The 11,134-nt window shown below is 36.2% G+C and overlaps 2 pseudogenes; both read left to right on the top strand.

The window, feature by feature from the left end:
* Nucleotides 1-9,274, top strand: part of LOC101584151 — a 19,528-nt pseudogene extending 10,254 nt beyond the window's left edge.
* A 943-nt stretch (nt 9,275-10,217) lies between these two features.
* The window catches only part of LOC101583776, a 58,924-nt pseudogene continuing 58,007 nt past the window's right edge, over nt 10,218-11,134 (top strand).

The raw sequence follows: 11,134 nt of genomic DNA, 5'->3' as shown, positions 1-11,134 counted from the left end.
TATATATATGATGGATAGGGGAATAGTTCTAAGAATTTCCATCAGGTTTGTTTATTTATTTGTTTGTTTGCCTTTTTGAGACAGGGTCTCACTGTGCAACTCAGGGTGGCATTGAGCTCACTCTCTAGCCCAAGCTTATCTAGAACTCAGAGATCCTCCTGCCTCAGCCTCCCAAGTACTGGGATTACAGACATGTATCACCACACCTAGCTTAAAAAAAGCATTTTTTGAAGTTCAAATTATCCAATAAGTTTTATTGCCTTATATTCTCATCTGTTTCAACCTCCCTCCACCCTACCTTTTTCTCTCCAAACATCAAGTCTTGAAATGCACCCTGGGAGTCTGGATATGAGGTCAGGTTCATAGCTGAGAAAAAAGTGCAAACACTGTCACATAGTATCTGGTCTTTTTTTCTAAATTAAGATTTCTATAATCATAACCATGTATTTCTGATTGTATCACGAAGCCATATAAAATATATATATATATGCTAGGGCCAGGGAGATGGCTCAATAGAATAAGCGCATCCCTGGCAAGCACAAGGACCTGAGTTCAATCCTTGGTTCAGCCAAAAAACAAAAATAAAAACAAACAAAAAGAAGCCATATGAATTTAAAACAGCTTCAGTTAGAAAACTGAGATATTCATTCAGTAATAGCTATAAAAATTTCAGTGTAAGACCTCCACTAGAGGGAGTTGTAAATGTTTTGGTTTACAGATGAGAAAGTAAACAATACAGAATGGCTAGTGGATTTAACTAAGATTTATGCATATACCCTTATATTCTATATTTGTAAATGTTAGAGTTTAAATTTTTCATAAATATCTACTAGTACCCTCTGATGACAACCTATATTGTCAGATGAGCCCTCCTCTCATACTGCTCTTTTCTTTAGAAAACAGAAATTGAGACTACTTAGACACATATGGTACAGCCTTCACTCTTCCTGCCTGGATCACGTTGAATCAATCAACGCGAATTTCTTTTTTCCATTTGTTTCTGTATGTCATAATTCTTGAATACTAAATAATCACCTTGGACCTGATGAAATGATCCTGGGAAAATGATCTATATCCTCTACCTCCAGCTTTGGGTGGGCTTTTTTTTTTTTTTTTTTTTTTTTTTTGCCTACTTTCATCTTTTTTTTATTTCATTCACAAGGAGAGGAAAGGACAGGAGGGCATGGGCGCTGCTCCTTTATATCTCTGCCATCTTTTATTCTGCAGAACATCCAACTGACCTCAGGCTACCCTCCTCTGAAAAAACAGTGTCTGTTTGCAATGCCTTCCTGCCCCATTCCCCATAGTACAATCTGCATCTTGTATAACAACAATGACAAATAAAATGCCTTCAATTTACCACACATGAGCTGCATCAATCAGAAGGAAACATTATAAAAGATTTTTGTCTTCCTCCAATAAAAATTGGTTTAAAATTAACACACCCCAGTGAATATTTAAAAGCCAAGAAGGGTTTAAAAAATATAACTTATGCCATTATAATTCTGAAAATATCTTCATCGACTTAGTCCAGATAATGGCCTGGAAACTTCAGCAGAGGAGAATGGGAGGACCTGAGATGAACATCCTTTTCTCTTTTTGCTCTTGGTAACAGCTCGTGGTGTTCCATAAATAACCAGCCCACTAGTGGAAAAAGTCACATACTTTCTGTGTACCAAGTGAGCCTGCCAGGCACCTGCTATATCTGATTTTCTTGAACTAACCTCACAGTTTAATTTTCCTTACTGTAGGAAGGAAGAATCGAGTAGAAATATGGGAATGTTATTCTGTGGTTTCTGGGTTTTATTGTTTCAGCCTTATATTTGTTTCAAATCGGTCATAGACATCCATATACTTAGAAAATCAATGCTTTTTCACAGAATACTAGTTCCATGAAATAGTTCTAAAGTCACATTACTTTGAGAGGTAATGCAACTATATCCGTCTCTCTTAGAACTTCACAATACATAGAGGCACTCTAAAGTTCCAGACCAATGACTGGTGAGATAGCTCAGCAGACCCAGTGCCTAATTAGGCAAACACAGGAACTAGGGTTTGATCCCTGGCACCACATTCCGCACTGTCCACTGAGACCGGGCGTGGTGACACAACACACCTGTAATCACAGCACTAAGGAAGACCACTATGCATAGGAGCTTTTTAGTGAGACCCTGTACCAAATGCATAAAAAAATAAAGTTCCTCACCAGTCATACAGTAGAAAGAGTAGTTTTCTTTTATTTATTGTTACCTAAATTTAATAGACTACAATGCACTGGTTTTTAATGTAACACTCTTGGCATCAAGTGAATATCCAAAGATTATACTTTGAGAAATACTGACTTTATAGACTCATAGCCAAGAGATTTTGTTCTTTTTTTAAAGTTTTATTTATTTAGTTCAGCCTGGCAAGTGCAAGGTCATGAGTTCATTTTCTGGTACCAGAAAAGAGAGAAAGAAGGAAGGAAAGAAAGAAAGAAAAGGGAGATTCACAGGATTTAGGAAAGGACTCACTTGCAACAGTATGGGAGGCCTGGAGTTATTGAGCCTCCCACAGATCCCCCTTTACTTTTATATATGTATCTAAAATATGGCTTCTTAGACAGCTGATTCCCTTGAGGGGGCAGTGCCTGTCTTAGGTCGAGGCGTCCTCTACATGGACCCAACTCAGACCTTCCCCGTCATAGGAGACCAGGACAGCAGAAGGTCCCGTTCCTGTCTTAGGTGGTCACCTCCAGTGAACAGCACCGGGCCCACCTCGAGCAGGCGGGCGGCCTTCAGAGGGTGCTGGAGCAGCTGGTCCGGGCTGAGGGCTCACCTGACAACACACCCGTGGCTTCCCTGGCCCTGGACATCCTCCACACCCTTGGCTCCCGGCAGGAAGGCACCTAGGGAGTTCTGCTGAGCCCCACCCGCAGCCACATGCTGCTTCCACCACCACTCTGCGGCGAGACTGGACATAATAAAGTTGGGACAACCATGAAAAAAAAAAAAAAAGAAAGAAAGAAAAGGAAGAAAAAAAAAGAAAGAAAGGAAAAAAGAAAAGAGCTTTTTAGTTTTGGTGCTGGCTTTTGAACCCAGGGTCTCCAAATCCTCCAACCTCATTTTTTACTTTGTAATATCAGTTTGGGAGAAGTGGTGCTGTCTGTGCAGAATGACTGTTTTTCTCTTGTTCCAGCACACGCTAGTCTTCTGTCATTTACACTGGTTCATCTGTGGGTTGGGACGACTGTATTTCTAAGAATGGAATATGAGAATTTCAGGGGAGATACAGAGAGGAAAAATATTTTTTAAAAAACCCAGGGGCTTCTAATATATCCACTTTGTGAGATTTGCATATCTCCTAGGAATCCTGATGTAGAATTTAAAATATAGCTGAGGGACAAAAAACCACTTCTTTAATAAACCATTTAGTCAAGTTGATGGTTTGGGTGTATCAGGTGCTGGTCAGAGGCTGTATTACAAAAATTTGACTTTCTTGAGAGGTCCAAAAGAAATATTAAAATTTTTAAAAGAAAAAACTAAAGTTTTATTTATTTGGTACAGGGTCTGACATAACCTGGTTTTTGGGACTTGCATGACATGCCCAGGGTTGCCAGGATAAAACTCAGGAATTCAGCTTAGACCGCCGAACTACCTCCCCAGCCCAGATTTTGTTCTTAATTAATTCAGAGTAATGAGTTCTTTTTCTTTACATGTGTGCCCCATGTGTATTCATTTTCAAAATCATAAAAATAAATCTAGACCAGTGCTTTTCAGTCACAGAAGATCTGGTATCCCAGGGGACAGATGGCAATGCCTGAAGACATTCGGCTTGTCTGAACTGTTGAGCTGCTGGTAACATCTAGTGGGTAGAGGCCAGAGATGGTACTAAACATTCCACAATGGATAGGATATCTCTCTACAGCAAAGAATTTTCTGGACTACATGCCTACAGTGTCCAGATTTTAAAATCTGATCTCGATAGTGATAAATTCTAGGGAATGAGATTGGGGGTAGGGATGAGGAGAGGGTTTCACTTTTGACTTTGTACAAATATACTTTAGTGACATTTGTAGTTTAAAATATAATGAAACAGGATAATGATATACACTATAAAAAAGTTGAAAAGCATAAGAACTATAAATTTAAAATTTCCCAGATATAATCACTATTAATACTGTAATATAAACGTACATTCTAACTTTGCATAGCATCCAAAATATTAATAAATCCACAACATCTTAGAATAGCAATAAATAATGCTCATGTAGGTTTAGAAAGTATATAAAATCTCTGAAACACAGGAGGAAAAGGAGATTACTGAAAGAGAAATCACATCCCAAACTGAGTAGGAAAATGTGTGTGGAAGCAGTGCAAACAATATTTCAAAACAGAATAGCACACATGCAGGAGCTGCAGGAGTCCTGGAGAAAATCCCTGGTGATTATTTGGGAATCCGCAGAAAGGACAGCCTGGCAGGTCTGCTATTACCCCTCCCCACCTTAGGTATCTAGTGTGGAGCAGCAGAGGATTCAACCTTACAGAAGAACGTTGGCCATGGCACCCTTAGTCTAGAGAGGCTACTTAGTGCCCAGCGCGAGTGGCAGCTCTCTGAAGGTGAAAAGATCCCCTATCTAGAAGGGGTCATTCCCTCCTCAACCCACACCACCTTTCTGCTGCAATCATTAGAGGCAAGTAAATTAGAAAAAGGAATAAACTGAGGGGACAGGAGAGAATCAAAATTAAAATTCCAAATATATATATATATATATATTTTTTTTTTTTTTCTCTCAAATAAGTATTTGAGAAAAACCAATTCTAGACCTCACAAAGACAGAAGAAAACACAAATTCTTTTTAGAGGGCTACACATCTTCAGGCCAGGATGCTGACAGGGTCTTTGTTTTGATGAAATTTGTTAGTTGGCATTGAGTAAGGTGTACTTTTTCAATTGATGTAATACAGTTGTGACCAGTACTATAAGGACATTTTAGAGGTATCAATTTTCCTTGATTATATTGTTCTAATTATTTACAAGAGTAACATATAATAAAAGCTATGTTTAAATAAGCAAAAAATGTCATTTTAATAAACACAAATAGAAGAAGTAAACATTGTATTGTGTCATAATTCAGTCGATAGCATTTCTTTTCACAGAGGCATCTAATATAGTGGTATCTTATATAACATGATAGCTATAAAATTCCTAAACTATATATATGAAGGATAATTTATTATGTATCCCCAAAGTATAACACTGTTTTTAACTTAAAATCAATTAATGTCATTCATCATATTAACAGAATAAGAAATATAACTGTTTTATGGTGCTGAGGATTGAACCCAGGACCTGGTGTGTGCAAAGCAGGCACTTTACCACTGACTTACATCCCCAGCTTAAGAAAAACATCAGTGAATCTTCTACTTGAATGCAGAAAAAACTTTTGATAAAATTGATATACAGGCATGTATATTGAAGACTAAAATTAAGAGAATTTCCTCAGCCCAATAAAAGTATTAACAAACAAGCTACTGCAAACATTGTGCATAATACTGTTGAAAGCTTTAACACAAATACACCTACTAGCACCACTTCAACTCAGTATTTCATGAGGTTCCTAACTAGCACAGCAAGGCTAAAAAAATTAAAAAATAATTATTCAGAAAGGGAGAAATGGATGTTTGTGGTATAATTATAAAGTAAAAAAATCTGAACCTTATATAATTATAAGGTTAAAAATCCCAAACTAGCTACAGATAATTTTACATTAGGATAATTTAGCAGAATTTCTGGAAATGAAATCAATTTATAAAAATAAACTAGTAGTTTATATGCTTTTAATAAATACTTATTCATAACAGTATTAAACAATCCAACTATCTAAGAACAAAGAGCTTTTGAGAATTATATTGAGAAAATTATAAATTTTATAGTGGATATAAAAGAAGACCTAAATACTTGGAAAGACATACTATGTTCATTGAGTAGAATATGTAACATTTAAAGATTTAAATTTTCCACAATTTATAGATTAAATAAAAAATCAATTAAATTCAACTTATTTTTATGAATCTTAACAAACTGATTCTAAATTAATGAAAAAGTATATTGAACAAAAACACCCAAGGTGGGGCTGGGGAGATGGCTCAGTGGAATAAGCGCTTCCCTGGCAAGTGCAAGAGCCTGAGTTCAATCCCCGGTTCCGCCAAAAAAAAAAAAAAAAAAAAATTTAAAATTTTAAAAAAAAAAAAAAAATACCCAAGGCATTCTTTAAAAAGAAATATAAGGGCCAGGGAGATACCTCAGTAGAATAAGCACCTGCCTGGCAAGCACAGGATCCTGAGTTCAATCCCCAGTACCGCAAAAAAAAAAAAAAGAAAAAAAAAGAAAAAGAAAATTAGATTCACTTTACTAAATAGACTTATTACAAAATTATTGTACTTAAAGATATGTATTAATGAAGAAAAAGGCAGATCAGTAAACAGAGTAAAGCCCAGACATACTCTATAAATATTGAAAGAGTATCATTCACTTCTTCGATATTTATAGCATATGTCTTTAAGTATAATCATTCTGTAGTAGGTCAAGATTATTGTGGACACAATAAAAGATTACTGTGGAAATGATGGAAATGCCTATTAAGTAGACACATAAAAAAATGTATCCCTATCTCACACCATCCATAATAATCAACTCAGGAATAATAAGGACCTGTCATTTATTATTAGTAATAATAAACAGTCTAAAAAGCTGTTAGTAGTGAGGATAATGTCTTTGTAGCTTTGGCACAGGGAAAAATATTTCTACCAAGCCATGACAATCACTAAGTATAAAGTATTAGTAGGTTAAATCATATTAAAATTAAGAATGTCAATTCATCAACTGTCACCATGAGTTAAAATACAAAACACAGAATGAGTTAAAATATTTGAAACATAATTAAGAAAGAAGTGTTTAAATTCAGAAAACATGAGGAATTTCTAAAAATTCTGGGGAACCAAATAATTGAATGCTCACAAAGATTCTCCTTCAAGATTAGTTGCAAAGAGGAAAAGAGTAACTATATAGTGAAGAAGATAGAAAACATTTATGTGCATAATAAAAATTGACATTAGGGACACAATGTCTCATATATGATACTATGGCCAATAACACACAATTTTTAAAAAATGAGTAAACAGCCAACCTTTTCACCTGAATTACTACCTTATATAAAGTAACTGGAATGAGTTTTCTCAATGCCCCAGTGTAGAGAAATTATTCTATACAATGGAAGCTCATAGCATGTCTTGAGGAACCACAATTGGAAAGGAATGTCTCAAACAAATTCAACTAAAGGCATTTTATTGTAAATAACTACCCAGTGTCCTTCAAACATATTGATGTCAACAAAGACAAATAGCCAAATGTGTGGCACATGCCTGTAATTTAAACCCTTGGGAGACTGAGGCAGGAGAATCAGTGTAAGCTCATGCATGGTCAGCCTTGGATACATTGTGAATTCAAGATTGGCCTGAACTGCACAGTGAGACCCTGTCTATAATAAAAATAGAAAAGGAAAATAACTAAAAAAGATTTGGGCCCCAAAATTTAAAGGCCCAATAGAAAAATGGGCCTCTAAGATGAATACACACATCTCGAAGGAAGAAATACAAGAGGCAAATAAATACTGGAAAAATATGCTCCACATCACTGGCCATTTGAGAAATGTAAATTAAAACAACATTGAGATACCATCTCACTCCAGAAACAATGGCTATCATAAAGAAGTCAACAAACAACAAATGCTAGAGAGACTGCAGGGAAAAAGGAACACTGCTCCACTGCGAGTGGGAATGTAGACTGGCGCAACTGTTACGGCAATCAGTGTGGAGACTCTTCCAAAAACTAGGACTTGAAATCTCATTCAATGCAGCTATTCTCCTTCTGGGAATTTTCCCAAAAGAACTGAAAACATCATATCATAGTGATATATGTGCACCCATGTTTATGGCAGCACAATTTGTCATAGCCAAATCTTGGAAACAACCAAAATGCCCATCACCTGAGGAATGGAAAAACATGTGATATTTTTATACAATGGAGTATCACTCATCTATAAGAAAGACAAACTCAAAGCCTTTATATTTAAGTGGATGCAACTTGACGCATACTATACTCTTAAGTGAAATAAACCAGAGCCATATGTGTGAATATCATATTGTCTCCCCAGTCTAAGAACCCAAAAGAAGAAATAAAACCTGAAAGGTACAACAGACACAGTTAAACAGAAAGAAACAGAACTTAAGGATTAAACAATGAAGAGGAGAGAAAGGAGGTAGGGAAAAAAGAATGAAAGATATACATACAAGAAAGCTGAGGTGATTGTACTAAGAATTTCCATCAGTTTTTTGAAAATAGCAGTTAATGGGTAGAATTCTCACCCTGACTAACTCTGTATGCTGTTACCTGAGAACTACACTGAGGACAGTAATGTGTAATACAAAAACCATGCTTTAAATACTGGTCATCTTGGTCTTCTAAATGTCTACTGTTTCCAATGTCATATCAATTATTACTGTACTCTTTTTAAAATAATTTTTAGAAAAAGATAATAAAAGAGAAAGACACAAGAACAAAAATTTGAAATTTCTTGAAAGCATGTGGTAATATTCAAGCATATGTCCAAGTTTGTATAACTACATCTGTTAGAACAATAGATTTGATGATAAAAATAGGTAATTCATTAATCACTTTTAAGTTCTTGTTTTAAAAATCTGTAACATATATATTGTATGTTACCCTGTTGCTGTGCTTGTTTTTGTTTTTCTTACTCTTGTTTTTACTTTTCAAAATAAAAGAAAATTATAAATAAAAAAAGAAAAGAAAAAGAGTAAATAATTGTTTCAAATCCAAAGAGATGGAACAACCACATCCAATATATGATTGTGATTCTCAACTGGATTTCATTTTGCAAAGAAAACTATAAAAGTCAACATTGGAATAATTCATAAAATTAGAATATAAAAAATTAAAAACTTTAAAAATGAAGGCCGGGGAGATGGCTCAGTGGAATGAGTGCTTCCCTGGCAAGCGCAAGGGCCGGAGTTCAATCATTGGTTCCACCAAAAAAAAAAAAAAAATTAAAAATGAATATAATGTTAAGTTCTCTTTATTTGGTAGTTGAGCTGCTGTAATAAATTGAATGTTGTTTCTTTTCTTCTTCTGGTTCTAGGTACTTGGCAGCGGTGGCTTACAGTGCAGTTATGGCCAAGTCCAAGAGCCACACCACAAACAACCAGTCCAGAAAATGACACAGAAATGGCATCAAGAAACCTTGGTCACAAAGATACGAATCTCTGAAGGGGGTAGATCCCAAGTTCATTAGGAATATGCATTTTACTCGGGACAAAGGAGAACCTGTACTGTAACATATAATTTAGTTGTGCTCCAAATTTTCTGATCAAGAAGATTATGGAGCCACAGAGGAATGTGATCGATAATGTAGAGTGTGCCTGGGGAGAGTCACATGGAGAGAAAAAGCATTTTCTCAGGCTTTCACAGAGAGCAAATTGGTCAAGCAATGGTCATGACTCATCCTCGTGACTGACACTGACAAAGGATCTACAAAGTGCGGTACAAGGCTACAGGATAAATCCTGAGGGTACTTGACTGACCTTATCAGATATAAAAGTTACATTTCTTGTTATATAGGTCTTGCTTTATCTTGGTCTTAACCATCCAGCAGAAAAGTATAAAAACGAGGTATATAAAGTAAAGCCATATTAATATGATGAGCTGTAAAAGGCTCAAGTCAATAACTTTTGAGGATAACCCACTAATATTATAGACTGCTAGACAGTGTTAGATGGTTTAGCTGAATTCAAACACCAATAGTATTTAGATGCTAATAGAATATTTACCTCTGACTGGACAAGAGAGAGAGAGAGAGAGAGAGAGAGAGAGAGAGAGAGAGAGAGAGAGAGAGAGAGAGATACAAAGGAAAGATCACTTTGTATTTTATATATACAAAATAGGATAAATATACAGCTACTTTCGCTTAACTCAATGAGAAGAAAGAGGTGTACTAATAGTGTTTGGACAGGAAATTTTGTCTGCTTCTTGTACTATGGATAATCACTAAGAAGATAACAATGTACAATGTATTGATTATCGAAACTGTCCTATTAATCAGCTTTGAAACTGTCTCATTCATATTTATTTCTTGATTAAAAAGAATAAATTTTAAAAAAGAATATGCGTTTTGCCAAGCATAACAAGAAGGACTTCAAGAAGATTCAGGCAAACAATGCCAAGGCCCTGAGTGCACATGCTGAGGCTATCCAGGCCCTTGTCAAATCCAAGGAGGCCAAGCCCAAGATCATTCCAAAGGGAGTAAACTGCAGGCTCGCTCAACTTGCCTATATTACCCACCCCAAGCTTGAGATGTGTATTCGGGCTCTCATTGCCAAGGGTTGCAGGCCTTGCCAGCCAAAGGCCCAGGCTCCAGTCAAGGCCCAGGCTCTAGCTTCTGCTCTGGCCCAGGCTCCTAAAGGTACCCAGGCTCCCAAAAGTGCCCAGGACCCCAAAAGTGCCCAGGCTCCCAAAAGTGCCCAGGCCCCCATGAAGGCTCCCCAATAAAAGCCTCTTATCTGCTGATACAAGAACAGAAGGACTGGGTGACCCCTGGGGTGCCATCTGTGGGGGCTGGTGTTATCCTGTGCTTTGTACAAATAAACCTGAGGCATGTTAGATAAATAAACAAATAAATAAATAGAATATTGTTGCTCACAGCAAGCACATATCAAAATGAGAAGATAATAAAGGGTCTGAAGTCTCTATCCACTCTCAAATAGTATGGAAAACAATTATACACATACATACACAAAATCAACTATATGTTGTAAAATAAGTACAATAATGATTTTTCATTTCCCCAGTTATCTTGGAAATGCAAATCAAAACAAGGTATTACTTTACATCCATAATAACAGCAAATATTTAAAAATTCACATAAGGCCAAATGTTAAGGTTGTGAGGAAATGGGAACCCACAGGGACTACTGATGGAAGTTCAAACTGACAGGAAATTCAGGACAGCAGCCTACCATGTAAGTCAAACTTTGGTCCATGCAAATGCAAGGTCCCAAGTTCGATCCCTCATACTGTAAAAAA

The sequence above is a fragment of the Octodon degus genome, unplaced genomic scaffold (assembly GCF_000260255.1).
Source record: "Octodon degus isolate 3935 unplaced genomic scaffold, OctDeg1.0 scaffold00298, whole genome shotgun sequence".
In the NCBI taxonomy this organism is placed as follows: domain Eukaryota; kingdom Metazoa; phylum Chordata; class Mammalia; order Rodentia; family Octodontidae; genus Octodon; species Octodon degus.
Note: the sequence above shows the minus strand (reverse complement) of the source record. Positions and strands in the feature narration are given on the sequence as shown.